General features: G+C 48.8%; 1 pseudogene; it reads right to left on the bottom strand.

The window, feature by feature from the left end:
• Positions 1-4,052: 4,052 nt before the first annotated feature.
• LOC135533033 (cilia- and flagella-associated protein 47-like) overlaps positions 4,053-27,507 on the bottom strand; it is a 64,906-nt pseudogene continuing 41,451 nt past the window's right edge.

Raw genomic sequence — 27,507 nt, 5'->3', positions numbered from 1 at the left:
ACAACGCCCCCTAGTGGAGAGGAGGACAGAGTGTAAGGCTCAACGATAAGGTGGGGCAGACGGGAATGCCATGGGATCAGTGGAAGACCAGTCAAGACACTGAACACCAGTTGAGAAGACAGGCAGCCAGTTAACTCTAATACAGTTAGACAGAGCCAGGAAAGAGAGAGAAAGACAGAGAGAGGACAGAGAGAGAAAGACAGAGCCAGGACAGAGAAAGACAGAGAAAGAGAGAAAGACAGAGCCAGGACGGAGAGAGAAAGACAGAGCAGAGAGAGAAAGACAGGAGGATAGACAGAGAAAGACAGAGAAAGACAGAGCCAGGACAGAGAGAGAAAGACAGAGAGAGGACAGAGCAGAGCCAGGACGGAGAGAAAGACAGAGCCAGGACGGAGAGAGAAAGAGGACAGAGAAAGACAGAGCCAGGACGGAGAGAGAAAGACAGAGCCAGGACGGAGAGAGAGAAAGACAGAGCCAGGACGGAGAGAGAAAGACAGAGCCAGGACGGAGGACGATAGAAAAGACAGAGCCAGGACGGATAGAGAAAGAAAGGATAGAGAGAAAAGACAGAGCCAGGACGGAGAGAAAGACAGAGCCAGGATAGAGAAAGACAGAGCCAGGACAGAGAGAAAGACAGAGCCAGGACGGAGAGAGAAAGACAGAGCCAGGACGGAGAGAGAAAGACAGAGCCAGGACGGAGAGAGAAAGACAGAGCCAGGACGGAGAGAGAGAGAAAGACAGAGCCAGGACAGAGCCAGATAGAGAAAGACAGAGCCAGGACGGAGAGAGAGAAAGACAGAGCCAGGACGGAGAGAGAAAGACAGAGCCAGGACAGAGCCAGATAGAGAAAGACAGAGCCAGGACGGAGAGAGAAAGACAGAGCCAGGACGGAGAGAGAAAAAGACAGAGCCAGGACGGAAGGCTAAGATAGAGGAAAGAAGACAGAGCCAGGACGGAGAGAGAAAGACCAGTGGCTGTGTCTAAATGCCCATACTTGCATTCTAAATAACAGACATTTTGGGTACATGAAAACAGAACCTTTATAGTATATGACATTTAGATAATGTAGTATAGTTTAAATGCCAGGATGTTATACTCATTTTGGTTTTTCATCCAGAATTCCCAGCACACTATTACCTAAAATAATCCTCTTGCCAGACACATGTGTTTCACAGCAGCTGATAATCAGATAAATTGATGCGTTGTACCAAAATGAACGAATGGCGGGAATCAACACAGATGACACATCATCAGTATGGATGAGCCTAGTATGTTGACATTGTTGATTACTGCATTAGATTTGACTATACAGTACATTCTAAATAGTACGCAGTATGATTGCTACACAGTATGTAGTTTTAGTAAGTAGTAGACCAGACAGATTTCAGACAGAAGAGATGAGAAATGATCTTCATCTCACATGGCAACTGAGCAGAACAGCTTCTGGAGGACTGGGGTGAGGAACACTACTATCCTACAGGGTTAGAGGTTAGGGGTTATGGATAGGGATTATGGGTTAGGGGTTATGGATAGGGGTTATGGATTAGGCGTTATGGATAGGGGTTATGGGTTATGGATAGGGGTTAGGGGTTATGGTTAGGGGTTATGGGTTAGGGGTTATGGGTTATGGATAGGGGTTATGGATAGGGGTTATGATAGGGGTTATGGGTTAGGTTATAGTTAGGGGTTATGGGTTATGGATAGGGGTTATGGTTAGGGGTTATGGATAGGGGTTATAGTTAGGGGTTATTGGTTATGGTTAGGGGTTATGGGTTAGGGTTTATGGTTAGGGGTTATGGGTTATGGGTTATGGATAGGGGTTATGGTTAGGGGTTATGGATAGGGGTTATGGATATGGGTTATGGATATGGGTTATGGATATGGATATGGGTTATGGGTTATGGATAGGGGTTATGGTTAGGGGTTATGGTTAGGGTTATGGGTTATGGGTTATGGTTAGGGGTTATGGGTTAGGGGTTATGGGTTATGGATAGGGGTTATGGTTAGGGGTTATGGGTTATGGATATGGGTTATGGATAGGGGTTATGGGTTATGGATAGGGTTATGGATATGGGTTATGGATAGGGGTTATGGATAAGGGTTATGGATAGGGGTTATGGATAGGGGTTATGGGTTATGGATAGGGGTTATGGTTAGGGGTTATGGGTTATGGATAGGGGGTATGGTTATGGTTAGGGGTTATGTGTTATGGACAGGGGTTATGGTTAGGGGGTATGGTTAGGGTTAGGGGTTATGGGTTATGGATAGGGGTTATGGGTTATGGTTAGGGGGCGATTAGGGGTTAGGGGTTATGGTTAGGGTTATGGATAGGGGTTTATGGTTGGGGTTATGGGTTATGGATAGGGGTTAGGGTTATGGATAGGGGTTTATGGTTAGGGGTTATGGATATAGGGTTATGGTTAGGGGGTTATGGATTATGGGTTGCGGATATGGGTTATGGATAGGGGTTATGGTTAGGGGTTATGGATAGGGGTTATGGATAAAGGGTTATGGATAGGGGTTATGGATAGTTATGGGTTATAGATAGGGGTTATGGTTAGGGTTATGGGTTATGGATATGGGTTATGGTTATGGTTAGGGATAGGGGTTATGGACAGGGGTTATGGATAGGGGGTATGGTTATGGGTTATGGATAGGGGTTATGGGTTATGGTTAGGGGGTATGATTAGGGGTTATGGTTAGGGGTTATGGATAGGGGTTTATGGTTAGGGGTTATGGGTTATGGATAGGGGTTATGGTTAGGGGTTATGGATATGGGTTATGGATATGGGTTATGGGTTATGGATAGGGGTTATAGTTAGGGGTTATGGTTAGGGGTTATGGGTTATGGTTAGGGTTATGGGTTATGGATAGGGGTTATGGATAAGGATAGGGGGTTATGGATAGGGGTTATGGATATGGGTTATGGGTAGGGGTTATGGTTAGGTTATGGATAGGGGTTATGGATAGGGTTACGGGTTAGGGGTTATGGGTTATGGTTAGGGTTATGGGTTATGGATAGGGGTTATGGATAGGGGGTTGGTTAGGGGGTTAGGGTTATGGGTTATGGATAGGGGTTATGGGTTATGGATAGGGGTTATGGATAGGGTTATGGATATGGGTTATGGGTTATGGATAGGGGTTATAGTTAGGGGGTTGCTGGGTTATGGGGGGTTATGGGTTAGGTTAGGGTTATGGGTTATGGATAGGGGGATATGGGGGTTATGGGTTATGGATATGGTTATGGATAGGGTTATGGATAGGGGTTATGGGTTATATAGGGTTATGTATTATGGTTAGGGGTTATGGGTTATGGATAGGGTTATGGATTAGGGGTTATGGGTTATGGATAGGGGGATAGATTAGGGTTATGGGTTATGGATAGGGGGGTTATGGGATAGGGGGTTATGGTTAGGGGTTATGGGTTTTGGATAGGGGTTAGGGATAGGGGTTATGTTACAGGGGTTATGGACAGGGGTTAGGGGTTATGGATAGGGGTTATAGTGGGTTATGGATAGGGTTATGGTTAGGGGTTATGGTGGGTGGTTAGGGGTTATGGTTAGGTTATGGTTAGGGTTATGGTTAGGGGTTATGGTTAGGGTTATGGTTAGGGGTTATGGGTTATGGTTAGGGGTTAGTTATGGTTAGGGTTATGGTTAGGGGTGGTTATGGTTAGGGGTTAGGGTTATGGTTAGGGTTATGGTTAGGGGTTATGGTTAGGGGTTAAGGGTTATGGTTAGGGTTGTGGTTAGGGGTTATGGTTATGGTTAGGGTTATGGTTAGGGGTTATGATTAGGGGTAGGGGTTATGGTTAAGGGTTATGGTAAGGGTTATGGTTAAGGGTTATGGTTAGGGGTAGGGGTTATGGTTAGGGGTTACGGGTAGGGATTATGGTTAGGGGTTATGGTTATGGTTAGGGGTTACGGGTAGGGGTTATGGTTAGGGGTTATGGTTATGGTAAGAGGTTATGGTTAGGGGTTATGGTTATGGTTAGAGGTTATGGTTAAGGGTTATGGTTAAGGGTTATGGTTAGGGGTTAGAGATAGAAGGGCTTACTTAGGAGGGATGGTGATGGAAGCTCCTTGAGGCAAGGAGAAATGATGGGCTTCCTTCCCTACGATGGAGGCATGGTAGAACATCGCTCTGGAGGACGGGCTCTTCAGACGCACCTGAGCACACACACACACACACACACACACACACACACACACACACACACACACACACACACACAAAAATGAGAATAATTGTCATACAATGTGTACACACCAAGGCAAAGTGAATGATCTTCCATTGCAGAAAAGGATCTTATTGAACTGCTTTGGAAGGTGGAACGGACAGGCTGTAAGACAGGGTTACCCAGGGCTAGTGCTGTGTGATGAGAGAGACCTGCCAGCTTGGTGAAGGTGTGGTACAGGCTGTAAGACAGGGTTACCCAGGGCTAGTGCTGTGTGATGGAGAGAGACCTGCCTGCTTGGTGAAGGTGTGGTGCAGGCTGTAAGACAGGGTTACCCAGGGCTAGTGCTGTGTGATGGAGAGAGACCTGCCTGCTTGGTGAAGGTGTGATACAGGCTGCCAGACAGGGTTACTCAGGGCTAGTGCTGTGTGATGGAGAGAGAGACCTGCCTGCTTGGTGAAGGTGTGATACAGGCTGTAAGACAGGGTTACCCAGGGCTAGTGCTGTGTGATGGAGAGAGACCTGCCTGCTTGGTGAAGGTGTGATACAGGCTGTAAGACAGGGTTACCCAGGGCTAGTGCTGTGTGATGGAGAGAGACCTGCCTGCTTGGTGAAGGTGTGATACAGGCTGTAAGACAGGGTTACCCAGGGCTAGTGCTGTGTGATGGAGAGAGACCTGCCTGCTTGGTGAAGGTGTGATACAGGCTGTAAGACAGGGTTACCCAGGGCTAGTGCTGTGTGATGGAGAGAGACCTGCCTGCTTGGTGAAGGTGTGTGATACAGGCTGTAAGACAGGGTTACTCAGGGCTAGTGCTGTGTGATGGAGAGAGACCTGCCTGCTTGGTGAAGGTGTGATACAGGCTGTAAGACAGGGTTACCCAGGGCTAGTGCTGTGTGATGGAGAGAGAGACCTGCCTGCTTGGTGAAGGTGTGATACAGGCTGTAAGACAGGGTTACAGGCTGGGCTTACCCAGTGCTGTGTGATGGAGAGAGACCTGCCTGCTTGGTGAAGGTGTGATACAGGCTGCCAGACAGGGTTACCCAGGGCTAGTGCTGTGTGATGGAGAGAGACCTGCCTGCTTGGTGAAGGTGGTGCAGGCTGCCAGACAGGGTTACCCAGGGCTAGTGCTGTGTGATGGAGAGAGACCTGCCTGCTTGGTGAAGGTGTGATACAGGCTGTGAGACAGGGTTACCCAGGGCTAGTGCTGTGTGATGGAGAGAGACCTGCCTGCTTGGTGAAGGTGTGATACAGGCTGTAAGACAGGGTTACCCAGGGCTAGTGCTGTGTGATGGAGAGAGACCTGCCTGCTTGGTGAAGGTGTGATACAGGCTGTAAGACAGGGTTACCCAGGGCTAGTGCTGTGTGATGGAGAGAGACCTGCCTGCTTGGTGAAGGTGTGATACAGGCTGTAAGACAGGGTTACCCAGGGCTAGTGCTGTGTGATGGAGAGAGACCTGCCTGCTTGGTGAAGGTGTGATACAGGCTGTAAGACAGGGTTACCCAGGGCTAGTGCTGTGTGATGGAGAGAGACCTGCCTGCTTGGTGAAGGTGTGATACAGGCTGTAAGACAGGGTTACCCAGGGCTAGTGCTGTGTGATGGAGAGAGACCTGCCTGCTTGGTGAAGGTGTGATACAGGCTGTAAGACAGGGTTACCCAGGGCTAGTGCTGTGTGATGGAGAGAGACCTGCCTGCTTGGTGAAGGTGTGATACAGGCTGTAAGACAGGGTTACCCAGGGCTAGTGCTGTGTGATGGAGAGAGACCTGCCTGCTTGAAGGTGTGGTACAGGCTGACAGGGTTACCCCAGGGCTGATGGACAGGCTGTAAGAAGACAGGGTTACCCAGGGCTAGTGCTGTGTGATGGAGAGAGACCTGCCTGCTTGGTGAAGGTGTGATACAGGCTGTAAGACAGGCTGGGCTAAGACAGGGTTACTGTAAGACAGGGTTACTAGGGCTGCTGTGTGATGGAGAGAGACCTGCCTGCTTGGTGAAGGTGTGATACAGGCTGTAAGACAGGGTTACCCAGGGCTAGTGCTGTGTGATGGAGAGAGACCTGCCTGCTTGGTGAAGGTGTGACAGGGTTACAGGCTGTAAGACAAGGGTTACCCAGGGCTAGTGCTGTGTGATGGAGAGAGACCTGCCTGCTTGGTGAAGGTGTGATACAGGCTGTAAGACAGGGTTACCCAGGGCTAGTGCTGTGTGATGGAGAGAGACCTGCCTGCTTGGTGAAGGTGTGACAGGCTGTAAGACAGGGTTACCCAGGGCTAGTGCTGTGTGATGGAGAGAGACCTGCCTGCTTGGTGAAGGTGTGATACAGGCTGTAAGACAGGGTTACCCAGGGCTAGTGCTGTGTGATGGAGAGAGAGACCTGCCTGCTTGGTGAAGGTGTGATACAGGCTGTAAGACAGGGTTACCCAGGACTAGTGCTGTGTGATGGAGAGAGACCTGCCTGCTTGGTGAAGGTGTGATACAGGCTGTAAGACAGGGTTACCCAGGGCTAGTGCTGTGTGATGGAGAGAGACCTGCCTGCTTGGTGAAGGTGTGATACAGGCTGTAAGACAGGGTTACCCAGGGCTAGTGCTGTGTGATGGAGAGAGACCTGCCTGCTTGGTGAAGGTGTGATACAGGCTGTAAGACAGGGTTACCCAGGGCTAGTGCTGTGTGATGGAGAGAGACCTGCCTGCTTGGTGAAGGTGTGATACAGGCTGTAAGACAGGGTTACCCAGGGCTAGTGCTGTGTGATGGAGAGAGACCTGCCTGCTTGGTGAAGGTGTGATACAGGCTGTAAGACAGGGTTACCCAGGGCTAGTGCTGTGTGATGGAGAGAGAGACCTGCCTGCTTGGTGAAGGTGTGATACAGGCTGTAAGACAGGGTTACCCAGGGCTAGTGCTGTGTGATGGAGAGAGACCTGCCTGCTTGGTGAAGGTGTGATACAGGCTGTAAGACAGGGTTACCCAGGGCTAGTGCTGTGTGATGGAGAGAGACCTGCCTGCTTGGTGAAGGTGTGGCTGTAAGAGACAGGGCTACAGGCTGTAAGACAGGGTTACCTGCAGGGCTAGGGCTAGTGCTGTGTGATGGAGAGAGACCTGCCTGCTTGGTGAAGGTGTGATACAGGCTGCCAGACAGGGTTACCCAGGGCTAGTGCTGTGTGATGGAGAGAGAGACCTGCCTGCTTGGTGAAGGTGTGATACAGGCTGTAAGACAGGGTTACCCAGGGCTAGTGCTGTGTGATGGAGAGAGACCTGCCTGCTTGGTGAAGGTGTGATACAGGCTGTAAGACAGGGTTACCCAGGGCTAGTGCTGTGTGATGGAGAGAGACCTGCCTGCTTGGTGAAGGTGTGATACAGGCTGTAAGACAGGGTTACCCAGGGCTAGTGCTGTGTGATGGAGAGAGACCTGCCTGCTTGGTGAAGGTGTGATACAGGCTGTAAGACAGGGTTACCCAGGGCTAGTGCTGTGTGATGGAGAGAGACCTGCCTGCTTGGTGAAGGTGTGATACAGGCTGTAAGACAGGGTTACCCAGGGCTAGTGCTGTGTGATGGAGAGAGACCTGCCTGCTTGGTGAAGGTGTGATACAGGCTGTAAGACAGGGTTACCCAGGGCTAGTGCTGTGTGATGGAGAGAGACCTGCCTGCTTGGTGAAGGTGTGATACAGGCTGTAAGACAGGGTTACTCCAGGGCTAGTGCTGTGTGATGGAGAGAGACCTGCCTGCTTGGTGAAGGTGTGATACAGGCTGTAAGACAGGGTTACCCAGGGCTAGTGCTGTGTGATGGAGAGAGACCTGCCTGCTTGGTGAAGGTGTGATACAGGCTGTAAGACAGGGTTACCCAGGGCTAGTGCTGTGTGATGGAGAGAGACCTGCCTGCTTGGTGAAGGTGTGATACAGGCTGTAAGACAGGGTTACCCAGGGCTAGTGCTGTGTGATGGAGAGAGACCTGCCTGCTTGGTGAAGGTGTGATACAGGCTGTAAGACAGGGTTACCCAGGGCTAGTGCTGTGTGATGGAGAGAGACCTGCCTGCTTGGTGAAGGTGTGATACAGGCTGTAAGACAGGGTTACCCAGGGCTAGTGCTGTGTGATGGAGAGAGAGACCTGCCTGCTTGGTGAAGGTGTGATACAGGCTGTAAGACAGGGTTACCCAGGGCTAGTGCTGTGTGATGGAGAGAGACCTGCCTGCTTGGTGAAGGTGTGATACAGGCTGTAAGACAGGGTTACCCAGGGCTAGTGCTGTGTGATGGAGAGAGACCTGCCTGCTTGGTGAAGGTGTGATACAGGCTGTAAGACAGGGTTACTCAGGGCTAGTGCTGTGTGATGGAGAGAGACCTGCCTGCTTGGTGAAGGTGTGATACAGGCTGTAAGACAGGGTTACCCAGGGCTAGTGCTGTGTGATGGAGAGAGACCTGCCTGCTTGGTGAAGGTGTGATACAGGCTGTAAGACAGGGTTACTCAGGGCTAGTGCTGTGTGATGGAGAGAGAGACCTGCCTGCTTGGTGAAGGTGTGATACAGGCTGTAAGACAGGGTTACTCAGGGCTAGTGCTGTGTGATGGAGAGAGAGACCTGCCTGCTTGGTGAAGGTGTGATACAGGCTGTAAGACAGGGTTACCAGGGCTAGTGCTGTGTGATGGAGAGAGACCTGCCTGCTTGGTGAAGGTGTGATACAGGCTGTAAGACAGGGTTACCCAGGGCTAGTGCTGTGTGATGGAGAGAGAGACCTGCCTGCTTGGTGAAGGTGTGATACAGGCTGTAAGACAGGGTTACCCAGGGCTAGTGCTGTGTGATGGAGAGAGAGACCTGCCTGCTTGGTGAAGGTGTGATACAGGCTGTAAGACAGGGTTACCCAGGGCTAGTGCTGTGTGATGGAGAGAGACCTGCCTGCTTGGTGAAGGTGTGATACAGGCTGTAAGACAGGGTTACCCAGGGCTAGTGCTGTGTGATGGAGAGAGACCTGCCTGCTTGGTGAAGGTGTGATACAGGCTGTAAGACAGGGTTACCCAGGGCTAGTGCTGTGTGATGGAGAGAGAGACCTGCCTGCTTGGTGAAGGTGTGGTACAGGCTGTAAGACAGGGTTACTCAGGGCTAGTGCTGTGTGATGGAGAGAGACCTGCCTGCTTGGTGAAGGTGTGATACAGGCTGTAAGACAGGGTTACCCAGGGCTAGTGCTGTGTGATGGAGAGAGACCTGCCAGCTTGGTGAAGGTGTGATACAGGCTGGTAAGACAGGGTTACTCAGGGCTAGTGCTGTGTGATGGAGAGAGACCTGCCTGCTTGGTGAAGGTGTGATACAGGCTGTAAGACAGGGTTACTCAGGGCTAGTGCTGTGTGATGGAGAGAGACCTGCCTGCTTGGTGAAGGTGTGATACAGGCTGTAAGACAGGGTTACTCAGGGCTAGTGCTGTGTGATGGAGAGAGACCTGCCTGCTTGGTTGGTGAAGGTGCTAGTGCTGTGATGGAGGCCTGCCAGACAGGGTGTACAGGGTTACTCAGGGCTAGTGCTGTGTGATGGAGAGAGACCTGCCTGCTTGGTGAAGGTGTGATACAGGCTGGTGGGTTACTGAAGGTGTGAAGGTGTGGTGCAGGCTGCCAGACAGGGTTACCCAGGGCTAGTGCTACCAGGCTGTGTGATGGAGAGAGACCTGCCTGCTTGGTGAAGGTGTTGACAGGCTGCCAGACAGGGTTACTCAGGGCTGTGCTGATGTGATGGAGAGAGACCTGCCTGCTTGGTGAAGGTGTGGTGCAGGCTGCCAGACAGGGTTACTCAGGGCTAGTGCTGTGTGATGGAGAGAGACCTGCCTGCTTGGTGAAGGTGTGGTGCAGGCTGCCAGACAGGGTTGGTTCTCCTGGGAAGGTACTAGCTAGTGCTGTGTACCAGATGGTTACAAGGGTGGTATGCAGGCTGCACAGGGCCCTCTGTAGGTGCTGTGTGATGGAGTTACCCTCTGAGTGCTGCCTGCTTGGTGAAGGTGTGGTACAGGCTGCCAGACAGGGTTACCCAGGGCAGTGCTGTGTGATGGAGAGACCTGCCTGCTTGGTGAAGGTGTGGATACAGGCTGCCAGACAGGGTTACCCAGGGCTAGTGCTGTGTGATAGAGAGAGACTCTGCCTGCTTGGTGAAGGTGTGGTACAGGCTGTAAGACAGGGTTACCCAGGGCTAGTGCTGTGTGATATAGAGACCTGCCTGCTTGGTGAAGGTGTGGTGCAGGCTGCCAGACAGGGTGATGGTTCTCCTGGGAAGGTACTGGGGCAGCGTCCACATACAGGTAAACACACAGCATCAACATCAGAACAGGGTTAGAGTCTGACAGCTCTGTGGGCTGGATGTCTATGTCCAGGCAGAGCAGTGTGAAGGCCTGGCTGAGGATGATACTGTTATGGAGGTTCTGTTCCAGGCGGCTGATGCTGGTGTACATCCTCTGGAGATGACTGGGGATCTGAGGGACCGGAGAGACCACATTGGGGACAGTCAACACTGGGCCAGGTTCCCAGACACAGATTATATAGCCTCCACATTGATCTGCTACCACAGTCAGACAAATCAAAACCAGTCGAGTTTAGATGAGTCTAGATTTACTGACAATTTCCCACAGAGTAGACGAGGACAAGAGTTGACCAGGAATAGGATAGAGAACACAGTATCATCACTCTGTACCAGTACCCTCTGTATATAGCCTCCACATTGACTCTGTACCAGTACCCTCTGTATATAGCCTCCACATTGACTCTGTACCAGTACCCTCTGTATATAGCCTCCACATTGACTCTGTACCAGTACCCCTGTATATAGCCTCCACATTGACTCTGTACCAGTACCCCTGTATATAGCCTCCACATTGACTCTGTACCAGTACCCCCTGTATATAGCCTCCACATTGACTCTGTACCAGTACCCCTGTATATAGCCTCCACATTGACTCTGTACCAGTACCCTCTGTATATAGCCTCCACATTGACTCTGTACCAGTACCCTCTGTATATAGCCTCCACATTGACTCTGTACCAGTACCCTCTGTATATAGCCTCCACATTGACTCTGTACCAGTACCCCCTGTATATAGCCTCCACATTGACTCTGTACCAGTACCCTCTGTATATAGCCTCCACATTGACTCTGTACCAGTACCCCCTGTATATAGCCTCCACATTGACTCTGTACCAGTACCCTCTGTATATAGCCTCCACATTGACTCTGTACCAGTACCCACTGTATATAGCCTCCACATTGACTCTGTACCAGTACCCCCTGTATATAGCCTCCACATTGACTCTGTACTGGTACCCCTGTATATAGCCTCCACATTGACTCTGTACCAGTACCCCTGTATATAGCCTCCACATTGACTCTGTACCAGTACCCCTGTATATAGCCTCCACATTGACTCTGTACCAGTACCCCTGTATATAGCCTCCACATTGACTCTGTACCAGTACCCTCTGTATATAGCCTCCACATTGACTCTGTACCAGTACCCCTGTATATAGCCTCCACATTGACTCTGTACCACCCCTGTATATAGCCTCCACATTGACTCTGTACCAGTACCCCTGTATATAGCCTCCACATTGACTCTGTACCAGTACCCCAGTACTGTATATAGCCTCCACATTGACTCTGTACCAGTACCCCTGTATATAGCCTCCACATTGACTCTGTACCAGTACCCCTGTATATAGCCTCCACATTGACTCTGTACCAGTACCCCTGTATATAGCCTCCACATTGACTCTGTACCAGTACCCCCTGTATATAGCCTCCACATTGACTCTGTACCAGTACCCCTGTATATAGCCTCCACATTGACTCTGTACCAGTACCCCTGTATATAGCCTCCACATTGACTCTGTACCAGACTCTGTACCAGTACCCTCTGTATATAGCCTCCACATTGACTCTGTACCAGTACCCCTGTATATAGCCTCCACATTGACTCTGTACCAGTACCCTCTGTATATAGCCTCCACATTGACTCTGTACCAGTACCCCTGTATATAGCCTCCACATTGACTCTGTACCAGTACCCCTGTATATAGCCTCCACATTGACTCTGTACCAGTACCCCCTGTATATAGCCTCCACATTGACTCTGTACCAGTACCCCTGTATATAGCCTCCACATTGACTCTGTACCAGTACCCCTGTATATAGCCTCCACATTGACTCTGTACCAGTACCCCTGTATATAGCCTCCACATTGACTCTGTACCAGTACCCCCTGTATATAGCCTCCACATTGACTCTGTACCAGTACCCCTGTATATAGCCTCCACATTAACTCTGTACCAGTACCCCTGTATATAGCCTCCACATTGACTCTGTACCAGTACCCTCTGTATATAGCCTCCACATTGACTCTGTACCAGTACCCCTGTATATAGCCTCCACATTGACTCTGTACCAGTACCCCTGTATATAGCCTCCACATTGACTCTGTACCAGTACCCCTGTATATAGCCTCCACATTGACTCTGTACCAGGACCCCTGTATATAGCCTCCACATTGACTCTGTACCAGTACCCCTGTATATAGCCTCCACATTGACTCTGTACCAGTACCCCCTGTATATAGCCTCCACATTGACTCTGTACCAGTACCCTCTGTATATAGCCTCCACATTGACTCTGTACCAGTACCCCTGTATATAGCCTCCACATTGACTCTGTACCAGTACCCCCTGTATATAGCCTCCACATTGACTCTGTACCAGTACCCCTGTATATAGCCTCCACATTGACTCTGTACCAGTACCCCTGTATATAGCCTCCACATTGACTCTGTACCAGTACCCCCTGTATATAGCCTCCACATTGACTCTGTACCAGTACCCCTGTATATAGCCTCCACATTGACTCTGTACCAGTACCCCTGTATATAGCCTCCACATTGACTCTGTACCAGTACCCCCTGTATATAGCCTCCACATTGACTCTGTACCAGTACCCTCTGTATATAGCCTCCACATTGACTCTGTACCAGTACCCCCTGTATATAGCCTCCACATTGACTCTGTACCAGTACCCCTGTATATAGCCTCCACATTGACTCTGTACCAGTACCCCTGTATATAGCCTCCACATTGACTCTGTACCAGTACCCCTGTATATAGCCTCCACATTGACTCTGTACCAGTACCCCCTGTATATAGCCTCCACATTAACTCTGTACCAGTACCCCTGTATATAGCCTCCACATTGACTCTGTACCAGTACACCCTGTATATAGCCTCCACATTGACTCTGTACCAGTTGACCCCCTGTATATAGCCTCCACATTGACTCTGTACCAGTACCCCTGTATATAGCCTCCACATTAACTCTGTACCAGTACCCCCTGTATATAGCCTCCACATTAACTCTGTACCAGTACCCCTGTATATAGCCTCCACATTGACTCTGTACCAGTACCCCCTGTATATAGCCTCCACATTGACTCTGTACCAGTACCCCCTGTATATAGCCTCCACATTGACTCTGTACCAGTACCCCCTGTATATAGCCTCCACATTAACTCTGTACCAGTACCCCTGTATATAGCCTCCACATTGACTCTGTACCAGTACCCCTGTATATAGCCTCCACATTGACTCTGTACCAGTACCCCCTGTATATAGCCTCCACATTGACTCTGTACCAGTACCCCTGTATATAGCCTCCACATTGACTCTGTACCAGTACCCCTGTATATAGCCTCCACATTAACTCTGTACCAGTACCCCCTGTATATAGCCTCCACATTGACTCTGTACCAGTACCCCTGTATATAGCCTCCACATTGACTCTGTACCAGTACCCCTGTATATAGCCTCCACATTGACTCTGTACCAGTACCCCCTGTATATAGCCTCCACATTGACTCTGTACCAGTACCCCCTGTATATAGCCTCCACATTGACTCTGTACCAGTACCCCTGTATATAGCCTCCACATTAACTCTGTACCAGTACCCCTGTATATAGCCTCCACATTGACTCTGTACCAGTACCCTCTGTATATAGCCTCCACATTGACTCTGTACCAGTACCCCTGTATATAGCCTCCACATTGACTCTGTACCAGTACCCCTGTATATAGCCTCCACATTGACTCTGTACCAGTACCCCTGTATATAGCCTCCACATTAACTCTGTACCAGTACCCCTGTATATAGCCTCCACATTGACTCTGTACCAGTACCCCTGTATATAGCCTCCACATTAACTCTGTACCAGTACCCCCTGTATATAGCCTCCACATTGACTCTGTACCAGTACCCCTGTATATAGCCTCCACATTGACTCTGTACCAGTACCCCTGTATATAGCCTCCACATTGACTCTGTACCAGTACCCCCTGTATATAGCCTCCACATTGACTCTGTACCAGTACCCCCTGTATATAGCCTCCACATTAACTCTGTACCAGTACCCCTGTATATAGCCTCCACATTGACTCTGTACCAGTACCCTGTATATAGCCTCCACATTGACTCTGTACCAGTACCCCTGTATATAGCCTCCACATTGACTCTGTACCAGTACCCCTGTATATAGCCTCCACATTGACTCTGTACCAGTACCCCCTGTATATAGCCTCCACATTGACTCTGTACCAGTACCCCCTGTATATAGCCTCCACATTGACTCTGTACCAGTACCCCTGTATATAGCCTCCACATTGACTCTGTACCAGTACCCTCTGTAAACAGCCTCGCTTGTTATTTTACTGTCACTGTTTAATTGTCACTACCCGACCTTGTGTTACTTTACCAGTACCTCTATTATCCAATTTTTGTACTTGTACACTTGTATATAGTCTTAATTTTTTCTTAAATCTTCTTAAAGCATCGTTGACTCTGTACCAGTATTGTTGTATTCCACATGACTCTGTGACAAATAACATTTGATTTGATTTAATTAGATTTTTTAACACAGGCCCCATGTATATAGCCTCCACAAACTCTGTACAGTACCCAGCCAGCACATTGCAGCCAGAACCAGGCCGTCTGCCAGGTCCAGGTCAAATTCACCACCCATTGACGGGCTGTGGCAGTACCCCTGGTTAAAGAGCAGAATATAGGTAACAGAAGAGTCTGTATGGATGTCTCTGTCTCTACCTCTCTGTCAATCCTCTGTCTCTGTACCAGTACCCTGTCTCCACATTGACTCTGTCAGTACTCTGTCAATATACCTCTGTCTGTCTCCAGTACCTCTCTGTCTCTACCTCTCTGTCTCGACCTCTGTCTCTACCCTCTCTGTCAATACCTACCTCTCCACATTGTCTCTACTCTGTCCAGTACCTCTGTCTCGACCTCCCTACCTCCTGTCTCGACTCTGTACTCAGTACCCCTGTACCTCCCTTGTCTCGACCTCTGTCAATCTCCCTGTGTCTCTACCTCTCTGTCTCTACCTCTGTCTCTCCTTATGTCTCTACCTCTCTGTCTCTACCTCTCTGTCTCTACCTCTCTGTCTCTGATTTAATTTGATTTTTTAACACAGGCTCTACCAGAAAGGGACAGTCTCTACCTCTGTCTGTCTCTGTCTACCTCCCTGTCTCTACCTCTCTGTCTCTACCTCTGTCTCGACCAGTCAAGAGTCTCTGTCTCTGTCTCTCTGTCTGTCAATCTCTGTCTCTACCTCCTGTCTCGACCTCTGTCTCTCTGTCTCTACCTCTCTGTCTCTACCTCTCTGTCTCGACCTCTCTGTCTCTACCTCCCTGTCTCGACCTCCCTGTCTCGACCTCCCTGTCTCTACCTCTGTCTCTACCTCTGTCTCTACCTCTCTGTCTCTACCTCTCTGTCTCTACCTCTCTGTCTCTACCTCTCTGTCTCTCTCTACCTCTCTGTCTCTACCTCTCTGTCTCTACCTCTCTGTCTCTACCTCTCTGTCTCTACCTCTGTCTCTACCTCTCTACCTCTCTGTTCTACCTCTCTGTCTCTACCTCTCTGTCTCTACCTCTCTGTCTCGACCTCTCTGTCTCTACCTCTCTGTCTCTACCTCTCTGTCTCGACCTCTCTGTCTCGACCTCCCTGTCTCGACCTCCCTGTCTCGACCTCCCTGTCTCGACCTCTGTCAATCTCTGTCTCTACCTCTCTGTCTCTACCTCTCTGTCTCTACCTCTCTGTCTCTACCTCTCTGTCTCTACCTCTCTGTCTCTCTCTGTCTCTCTGTCTCTACCTCTCTGTCTCTACCTCTGTCTCTACCTCTCTGTCTCTACCTCTGTCTCTACCTCTCTGTCTCTACCTCTCTGTCTCGACCTCTCTGTCTCGACCTCCCTGTCTCGACCTCCCTGTCTCTACCTCTGTCTCTCTGTCAATCTCTGTCTCTACCTCTCTGTCTCTACTACTCTCTGTCTCTACCTCTGTCTCTACCTCTACCTGTCTCTACCTCTCTGTCTCTACCTCTGTCTCTACCTCTCTGTCTCTACCTCTCTGTCTCTACCTCTCTGTCTCTACCTCTCTGTCTCTACCTCTCTGTCTCTACCTCTGTCTCTACCCCTGTCCCTGTCTCTGTCTCTACCTCTGTCTCTACCTCTCTGTCTCTACCTCTCTGTCTCTACCTCTCTGTCTCTACCTCTGTCTCTACCTCTGTCTCTACCTCTGTCTCTACCTCTCTGTCTCTACCTCTCTGTCTCTACCTCTCTGTCTCTACCTCTCTCTGTCTCTACCTCTCTGTCTCTACCTCTCTGTCTCTACCTCTCTGTCTCTCTGTCCTCTGTCTCTACCTCTCTGTCTCTACCTCTCTGTCTCTCTCTGTCTCGACCTCTCTGTCTCGACCTCTGTCTCTACCTCTCTGTCTCGACCCTCTCTGTCTCGACCTCTCTGTCTCTACCTCTGTCTCTACCTCTGTCTCTACCTCTGTCTCTACCTCTCTGTCTCTACCTCTCTGTCTCTACCTCTCTGTCTCTACCTCTCTGTCTCTACCTCTCTGTCTCTACCTCTCTGTCTCTACCTCTCTGTCTCTACCTCTCTGTCTCTACCTCTCTGTCTCTACCTCTCTGTCTCTACCTCTCTGTCTCTACTCTGTCTCTACCTCTGTCTCTGTCTCTACCTACCTCTGTCTCTACCTCTCTGTCTCTACCTCTCTGTCTCTACCTCTCTGTCTCTACCTCTCTGTCTCTACCTCTCTGTCTCTACCTCCCTGTCTCTTTCTCAACACCCCCCTCCTACCTGTAGAGGTGAGTGGGCTCCAGACGGTAGTCCTCATGCTGTGGTAGTGCAGGTTGAGCCAGGTGAGTAGCCTCCTCTCCCAGGTGGAGTAGATGTTAGAGGTCAGGGGCTTTGGGTTGATCCTGGGGACCTGCTGCTCCATGCTGCCACTGTCACAGCTCTGGAGGCCCAGGGACAAGGGACCCTCTGTCACCCGCGGCAGGACTAGCACCTGGGGAGGAGGGGACAGACACACATTTCTCAGACTGCTGATCAGGACACAGAGGGAGAGAGAGAGAGAAAGAGATATATAGAGAGAGACCGGGAGAGAGACAGTCAGAGATTTGTGACCTGTTGCCACAAGAAAAGGGCAACCAGTGAAGAACAAACACCATTGTAAATACAACCCATATTTATGCTTATTTATTTTTGCTTGTGTACTTTAACCATTTGTACATTGTTACAATACTGTATGTATATATACAGTGGGGCAAAAAATTATTTAGTCAGCCACCAATTGTGCAAGTTCTCCCACTTAAAAAGATGAGAGAGGCCTGTAATTTTCATCATAGGTACACTTCAACTATGACAGACAAAATGAGAGAGAAAAAAATCCAGAAAATCACATTGTATGATTTTTAATGAATTTATTTGCAAATTATGGTGGAAAATAAGTATTTGGCACCTACAAACAAGCAAGATTTCTGGCTCTCACAGACCTGTAACTTCTTCTTTAAGAGGCTCCTCTGTCCTCCACTCGTTACCTGTATTAGTGGCACCTGTTTGAACTTGTTATCAGTATAAAAGACACCTGTCCACAACCTCAAACAGTCACACTCCAAACTCCACTGTGGCCAAGACCAAAGAGCTGTCAAAGGACACCAGAAACAAAATTGTAGACCTGCACCAGGCTGGGAAGACTGAATCTGCAATAGGTAAGCAGCTTGGTTTGAAGAAATCAACTGTGGGAGCAATTATTAGGAAATGGAAGACATACAAGACCACTGATAATCTCCCTCGATCTGGGGCTCCACGCAAGATCTCACCCCGTGGGGTCAAAATGATCACACGGGGGGACTTAGTGAATGACTTGCAGAGAGCTGGGACCAAAGTAACAAAGCCTACCATCAGTAACACACTACGCCGCCAGGGACTCAAATCCTGCAGTGCCAGACGTGTCCCCATGCTTAAAACCTGTTGAGGCTCGGAACAATACTGCCCCCTTTGGATGAATTGTGTGCCCAGAGTAAACAAAAAAAAAAGTGTCAAAAATTGCTAATATATGCATATAATAATTATTATTGAATAGAAAACACTCTAAAGCTTCTAAAACCATTCAAATTATGTATGTATGTAAAGCAGAACTCACAAGGCAGCCATTCTCCCAAACTCTCTCTCTCTCCTAAGAAAGTTGCTCCAACTTTGACGTCATCGCCCCCACCCTTCCCAACCAGCTACGGATCTGGGAACAGTTTCTATCTCTTCAGCGAGCTCTCGTCTTTCAATGAGACGTGGAACGGAGAAAATAGCACGAGCTTTGACTGCTTGGCGGGCAAAATACTGAGGTGTCACAAGTTTTCAGGTGCGCTCTGTGAAAAGGGTCTTTTGTTCCAGCTTGCTTGAGGAGAGTTCGTTATGTTTGATTTAATCGCCAATTGTTTTGTACGTTAAAAACATCCTAAAGCTTGATTCTGCACTTAGTTTGACCAGTTTAGTCGACATATAATATGTAAATTTGAAGTTTTGATGCGCAATTTTCGTGATCAGAAGTCCTTTTTGGGGTAATTCACCTGAAGATGTTAGCATTTGCTAATACAAAGACACACCAACAGCAACCAAACGTTATATTAGGTAAGTATAACTCCTTCCACGACATTCTTGTCAAAGACCATCAAAGGTAAGGGAATGTTATAAAATTATGTTATAAAATTGTATTTTTGTCGACTCCAACATAGTAGAGAAATAATGCTAATGCCTGAGCGCCGTCTCAGATTATTGAATAGTGAACGATTTCTGTAACGTTAAAAATAAATGTAACACAGCGTTTGCATTAAGAAGAAGTGTATCTTTCTAAATATATGTAGAACATGTATATTTAGTCAAAGTTTATGATGTTTATTGCTGTTATCTGGCGTTAGCTGCCGGAGCTATTTATAATTTCTCCGGACATTTCTGCTGCATTTTTTGAACATGGCTCAATGTAAACAGAGATTTATGGATATAAATTGCATATTATTGAAAAAAACATACATGTACTGTGTAACATGTGCTATTACTGTCATCTGATGAAGATTTTCAAAAGGTTAGTGAATTATTTTTCTTTTAATCCTGCGTTTGTGATTGTGCTATTTTGCATAGCAATGTGGCTACATATTGTATGCTTTCCTAGTGGTGGTTTAACATAAATATGTGCTATGTTTTCGCTGTAAAACATTTTAAAATTCTGACACGCTGGGTAGATGAACAAGGTGTTTATCTTATATTTAAGCTATTGTACTTGTTAATGTGTGGAGGTTAAATATTTTTAAGAATATTTTTGCTTTCCCTGCGCCACCGTTTGAGCTGAACGGGGGGGGTGGTGTTCCCAGTTGGGAACCTGCAGCCCCTTCAGGTTAAGCCAGTACATGTCCAGGCCCATCTGAAGTTTGCTAGAGAGCATTTGGATGATCCAGAAGAAGATTGGGAGAATGTCATATGGTCAGATGAAACCAAAATATAACTTTTTGGTAAAAACTCAACTCGTCGTGTTTGGAGGACAAAGAATGCCGAGTTGCATCCAAAGAACACCATACCTACTGTGAAGCATGGGGGTGGAAACATCATGCTTTGGGGCTGTTTTTCTGCAAAGGGACCAGGACGACTGATCTGTGTAAAGGAAAGAATGAATGGGGCCATGTATCGTGAGATTTTGAGTGAAAACCTCCTTCCATCAGCAAGGGCATTGAAGATGAAACGTGGCTAGGTCTTTCAGCATGACAACAGCCCCAAAACATCACTGCTCTAGAGGAGATCTGCATGGAGGAATGGGCCAAAATACCAGCAACAGTGTGTGAAAACCTTGTGAAGACTTACAGAAAACATTTGACCTCTGTCATTGCCAAGAAAGAGTATATAACAAAGTATTGAGATAAACTTTTGTTATTGACCAAATACTTATTTTCCACCATAATTTGCAAATAAATTCATTAAAAATCCTACAATGTGATTTTTTTGTCTGTCATAGTTGAAGTGTACCTATGATGAAAATTACAGGCCTCTCTCATCTTTTTAAGTGGGAGAACTTGCACAATTGGCTTTGGCAATGGTAACACATGTCTCCCATGCCAATAAAGCCCCTTGAATTGAAATTGAGAGAGAGAGAGAGAGAGAGAGAGAGAGAGAGAGAGAGAGAGAGAGAGAGAGAGAGAGAGAGAGAGAGAGAGAGAGAGAGAGAGAGAGGGAGAGGGAGAGACTTTTGACTTTTGGTCTTTCTTTATTGAAATATTCTCAATTCATTTAAAACTCACCCCCCCCCCCCCCTCCTAAAATAAAAGAATAAAAATATATCCTGTACTGCATACATGTACCATACTCATCTTTCCATCTACCACATGATACAAATCACCACAAAAAACAAAAACACAAAAAACCCTCTCCTACAACCGTATATCCAAATCATCTTCCCCAGCAATACAGACAGCCCCCCCAACACACCATATCTCCTCAAACATCTCCACACATTTGATCATTTTATAGAACTCAAACTCAACCCTAAGGCGCGCAGAGACCATCCCATTAAACAGTAGTAAAGGGTCTGTTATCCCCCACCTTTGACCCTGTTCCTCCTTGTTAGCCAAATAGCTAACTTTGCCTGAGCAAACAAAAATTCAACAAAACACATTTTTCTTTCTCCTTACTCGAATACCTGTATCCCATTATAAACATCCCAACAGCAAAAACCACCCCCAACCTGTCACACAGACATTCCAACAGAGACATTAATGGCATTAACCTGGTGCACACAGAAAACACATGAATTACAGTTTCTATCATTTGACAGAAAGGACACCCCTGCCCAATTCCCGGATCAACCCGTGCCAACCAGCTGTTAGTGGCCAGGGCTCCATGAAGAACCCTCCACTGGAGGTCCCCTGACCTCTTTGGTACTGGGGGTTTGTAGAGCCCCTCCATCTAAAACCCACCATACTCTCCGCCCCACATACCCCCTGCCACTGATGTGCCTTCACTCCTGTTAGGCTTCTAATGTTCCTTACCTTAACGCAGAGGTTGTAGAGGGCTTTACCTCCCACATCCTCAAACTCCCCCAGGCTCGGAGTGTTAAAATCTAACAAGTCCTCCAGACCCCCTTGCCAGTCCCCAGTCTCTGCCGTCACCTGCAGTGGCGGGAACATTGGTGGCCCCTCTCCCTTTGGCCTCTCAAACACCCCCCTTGCCGACTCAGACAGTGCCTCCTGGACCTCCTCCAGGAATCTCTCCAGCAGCCTAAGAGACGTTATTCCTGTTTGTTGCGCCAAGATCTCCGGGGTTTTCCACCCCTCCTCTCCCAGCAGTCTCAGGTCACCCAGCCTTTGTAAACCCCCTGCCATCAGTTGCCTCTGCAGGGTGGCCGACTGAACCGATCTCAAAGGGATGGCTGGGTTGTGGAAGATAGGCTCCTCCCACACCCACTGCCCAGGCTCCACTCCCCCTTCTCGTGTGGGCCTTAGCAGCTGCCAGGCCCTCAGCACCGCAGAGTAAAACTCTGAGAGACCTTCTGTACTCAGCCTCTCCAGCTTCATGAGGAACAGCTGCCGGTCCAACCCTAATCCGCCAGCTCTCCTCAGCAGCGCGCATGCTGGTTCCGTCCAGCCAACATCAGTGTGGTACAGCAGTCTCTGCACCGCCTTTAGTCGGAAAGCAGCCATCCTGCTCTCCAGTTCCACCAGGCCCTGTCCTCCTTCGTGGACGGTCATGTACAAAACTGCTGCCTTCAGCCAGTGATGTCCCGACCAAAAGAAATCCACCAGCTTGCGTTGCAGGTCTGCAAGCAGACCGGCGGGGGGAGTTGAGGACAGCCAGTTTATGCCATAAGGAAGATGCCACCAGGTTGTTGATTATCAGCACCCTCCCTCTATATGACACTTGGGACAGGAGCCACCTCCACCTGGCCAGTCTTGACACCACTGCCTGTGACAGCCCCTCCCAGTTCTTGCTGACCCACCTCTCCGAGCCCAGGTACACCCCCAACACTTTAAGCCCTTCACAACCCCACTGCAAACCCCCTGGAAGCAGAGGAGGAGCCCTATCCCCCCATGCCCCACATAACAGAGCTTTGCTCTTTCCCCAGTTTACCTTAGCTGATGAAGCTCCCTCGTACACCTTCAGACTGGTCTCTAGTTCCTGCATATCTTGCCCATCCCTGACCATCACAGAAACATCATCTGCATATGCTGAGACTGCTATTCCTGTCACCACATCCATGCCTGTCCAGCACACTCCCCGCAGTCTCCTACGTAGCAGTCCTAAAAAGGCTCAATGGCTAGTGTGTACAGCTGCCCAGATAGAGGGCATCCTTGTCTAATGCCCCGTCTCACCCAGACTGGCCTACTGAGCCCCCCTCCCACCTTAACCATACATGACGCCCCAGCATACAACAGCTTCACACAGGTCACAAAACTCTTCCCAAACCCAAACACAGACATCACATTAAACAGATACTCATGATCCACTCTATCAAAAGCCTTCTCTTGATCTAAAGAGACCAGTCCAAAGTTCACATTAGAACCTCTCGACAAGTCCAACATGTCCCTAATCAAGAACAAGTTGTCCGTGATTGAGCGTCCCGGTACACAATATGTCTGGTCCTTGTGTATTATAGAGTCCAGATGGGACTTCAGTCTGTTAGAGAGGACCTTGGCAAAGATCTTGTAGTCCGCACAGAGTAATGCCACAGGCCTCCAGTTCTTAAGTTCACACAAGTCCCCTTTTTGGGCAGGAGAGTCAGAGCCGCCCGACGGCAGCTCATCGGCAACTCTCCTACCCCGACGCATTCTCGCAACACGCAAAAGAAATCCTGTCCAATTGTTCCCCAGAATTTTTTGTAAAATTCCACTGGAAGTCCATCGACCCCGGGTGCACGACCGGGGGACATCTGGCTTACTGCCTCTGCCAGTTCATGTGACAACAGAGGAATGTCCATTTCATCCCTCTGTGCCCGAGAGAGCTTAGGGAGTCCTGTGAACAAGACCTGAGCACACATAGGATCACACATTTCTGCCCTATACAATTCAGTATAAAACTCCACAGTCCGCTCCCGCATCTCCCCCACCACAGAGGTCACCCGCCCATCAGACAGCCGTAGACAATGCATACCCTTGGCTTCACTGCTCTGTCTTTCCAAACCAAAGAAGAAGGAGCTGGGAGCATCCATCTCCTTGAGCATGGAGAACCTAGCTCTTACAAGTGCTCCCTTTGCTTTAACCTGGAAAAAACTGCCCAGGTCCCTACGTAATTCGGCTAAGTTAGCCTGGAGGCCTACATTGCCTTGCCCCACCATCTCTACCTCCATCTCACTAATACACCGCTCTAGTTCCCCCAATACTCTCCTAGCCTCTGAGGATGAGAGAGCTGTGTACTGTTGACAGAAAAGCCGAATTTGCACTTTCCCCACATCCCACCATTGACTCAGAGACTCATACTCCTCTCTTCGCTGCCCCCATCTTTCCCAAAAAGTCTGGAAACCTGAGCAAAAAGTGGCATCTTGTAAGAGCTTTACATTGAACTTCCAATAAGATGCCTGCCGGGGCCCTGGTGAAATAGACAGCCGAGCCATGGTTATGTGGTGATCCGAAAACCCCACTGGGAGAATGGTAGCACCCAGCAGCCTATTGCTCTGATTCCTGGACATGTAAAAACGATCAAGTCGAGCTGCACTCACCCTAGCCCCAAAAACCTTCACCCACGTATACTGTCTTGTGTTTGGATGTTTAGTTCTCCAAACATCCACTAGGTCAAACTGATTAAAGATGTCCCTTAACACGCCCACTGACACTGAATGAGGCTCTTCCCCATTTCTGTCTTTTGTAAAATCCATTGTACAGTTCCAGTCACCTCCGATCACCAGCGTCTCCTCAGGCGCTACTTGTGAGAGTTCCTGTCTAAGACTCCCAAATAGAACCCCTCTTTCTCTCCCTGTGTTAGGCGCATACACATTTATAAAGACAAAACACATGTTGTTAATTTCTGCTTTAACAACAAGCAACCTACCCCTACACACCTCCTTTGAGGAGCAAATTTTTACAGCCAGACCCGGTGCAAAAAGGACTGCCACACCTGCACTAAGATTTGTCCCATGGCTCAACACACTTGCCCCTTTCCACCAGAGCCCCCAATCAACTTCATTCACTACATCACTATGCGTCTCCTGCAGAAACAACACCTGTACTTTTTTTTGTTTTACATATTCACCCAACACACTCCTCTTTCCCGCATCTCTGGCACCATTTATATTGAGCGAGCCTACCCGAAGAGTCTCCATAAGAATTGGGAGAAAAGCAAGCAGAGAAATAGACCAATAGCAAAGCTCAAAAAGCCCCAGTGTCAGTAAGAAATTAAACATTTAAACAGTGTCTGAAGGTAAACCTTTACGCACTGTTGTGACCCACTTCCTCAACCTAAACCGTTTCCTGGGTGAGAGGACACCATGCCCCTCATTTCTCATAGCATGTTGTACTGATCTTACAAACTTTCTAGGATCAGGAAAAAAAGCCTCAAGATTAACTTTTTCCCCTTAGTCTCATTCAGGAACCTTGTCAGTTCTCTCAATGTGTACTTAGACCCCTCTGGTTGACTAGCTGTCAGCTCCGGGCCAATTGAAGAGGAGTCTGAAAAAAATAACTCCTCATCCTCTTCCTCAGACTCACTTTCCTCCTCTTCTCTATCTCCCACCCTGACCACCTGCTCTTTCTCTCTGGTTAGGGCCTCACCCACAGCAACAGGCAACATTTCCATGGTGCCTTTGTCCACACCCTTTTTCCTTTTCCTCTTGACACCCTCCTCCTCCCTCCCTAATCTCTTACACTTCCCCACTATACTCTCCTCATCCACTAGAATAACCTGACTAGACGCAGTATCCTCTGCACCACCCTCTATAGCATGACTAGGGCCAGCCTCAGCTACACCACCCTCCATAGCATGTCTAGGCCCAGCCTCAGCTACCCCACCATCTCTAGCCTGACTAGACCCAGCCTCTGCTTCTCCACCATCTCTAGCCTGACTAGACCCAGCCTCATCTACACCACCATCTCTAGACTGACTAGGCCCAGCCTCTGCTGTCTGCATCTCCTTACCCCCTGCATTTTGACCTCGATTTCCCCACTTGCGCTTGTACCCTCACCTTTTCTATGGCCTTTATGTGGGCACGCAAAGCTCTTGTGCCCCAAATCCCCACACTCAAAACACCGTAGACTATCTGTGCTGGCAAAACCTGCATAGAGCCCCTCCCCATGCCTCACTTTAAAATGCACATTTAGCTGTTGCTCATTATTGTTCAGAAACATAAACACTTGCCTCCTGAACGAAACAACGTGCTTAACGGCATCTGCCTGAAAACCTGCTGACAGTACACGGAAACCGCTAGCAAACTTACCAAAACGACTCAGCTCTTTCCTAATTTGATCATCCGTAATAAACGGAGGCAAATTTGCCACTACAACTCTTGTTGAAGGGGTAGAGAGAGGTGAAATTGACACCAACACATCCCTTACAAATATTCCGCTAGCAATTAGCCTACCGACCAAATTAGCCCTTTTCATGAACACAACCACAGCTTTGTTCATTCTAGAAGCAGAATGTATAAACTCAGCTCCTACCTGTTCACCGACCACGAGCAGAACCTCCTCCACCTTAACTCCGTTCTCAGGAACACACCTGAATCCATGCTGTATCGACAGCGTCTCCTCCGCTAGGCTGAGAAGCCATTGCTCACACTACACCTTCCAACCCCCAGGAAAGTTACTCTGTCCTCTTCCACCCTAACTTTGAAAAGAAAAACTTTGGATACCGCTAAAAACAAATATTGCATTAACCCTCCACCATAGAAAATAACATGTAAAGAAAAGAATCAAGAAAGTTAGTTAGGATAGAGCTTCCCACACCAAACACTCAAACTCCAAAAACACCCAGCATGCACCGAGAGAGAGAGAGAGAGAGAGAGAGAGAGAGAGAGAGAGAGAGAGAGAGAGAGAGAGAGACAGAGAGAGAGAGAGAGACAGAGAGAGAGAGGGAGAGACAGAGAGAGAGAGAGGGAGAGACAGAGAGAGAGGGAGAGAGAGAGAGAGAGAGAGAACACTCTCTTGCCTTGTAGGTCTGCAGTAGAACATCCATCCAGGCCCTTTTACTGAGGGATTCAAAGACCTTGCTGCTGTTGTCCTGCCCCCTCTGATCACACTGGGACTGGGCCTGTAGAGAGCTCCAGTGGCTGAACTCCTGGGAGTCTAACAGGTACTCTGGTCTGATGTGGGACAGACAGGCTCCCTGCCTCCTGAAGATCACAACACAGTGAGTAGGCCGGTGAGGGTGTGTGCCTGCGTACGGCGGCCGGCGGAGTTGTCCGTGTATGAGTGATTAAGTGTCTGTGTGGTACCTGAGGAAGGCCAGCAGCACTGTGTTCCAGTGGAGCAGCTGCTGCACGCGCTCAGTGAGGTTGCAGGGCAGCGATTGGTTGGTGCTCACACCAGGAAGTGTCTGTCCGCTCAGGTGACGCAGCATGTCGTAGATGGTCCGTGTGTCTTTACCTTGATTCATAAGGTACGAGTTCCTCCACTCACTAGAGCTGGAGTCTACTGTCTGGACTCTACATACCACCCTGGGAGAGATAGATAGAGAAGACAGAGGAGAGAGAGAGGAGAAAGAGGAGAAAGAGGAGAGAGAGAGAGAGAAAGAGGAGAAAGAGGAGAAAGAGAGAGAGAGAGAGAGAGAGGAGAAAGAGAGAGAGAGGAGAAAGAGAGAGAGAGGAGAAAGAGAGAGAGAGGAGAAAGAGAGAGAGAGGAGAAAGAGAGAAGAAAGAGAGAGAGAAGAAAGAGAGAGAGAGAGAGAGAGAGAGAGAGAGAGAGAGAGAGAGAGAGAGAGAGAGGAGAAAGAGAGACAGAGGAGAAAGAGAGAGAGAGAGAGAGGGAGAAAGAGAGTGAGAGAGGGAGAAAGAGAGAGAGAGAGAGAGGAGAGACTAATACTAACAT

Source organism: Oncorhynchus masou, unplaced genomic scaffold, assembly GCF_036934945.1.
Source record: "Oncorhynchus masou masou isolate Uvic2021 unplaced genomic scaffold, UVic_Omas_1.1 unplaced_scaffold_2170, whole genome shotgun sequence".
Classification (NCBI taxonomy): domain Eukaryota; kingdom Metazoa; phylum Chordata; class Actinopteri; order Salmoniformes; family Salmonidae; genus Oncorhynchus; species Oncorhynchus masou.
Note: the sequence above shows the minus strand (reverse complement) of the source record. Positions and strands in the feature narration are given on the sequence as shown.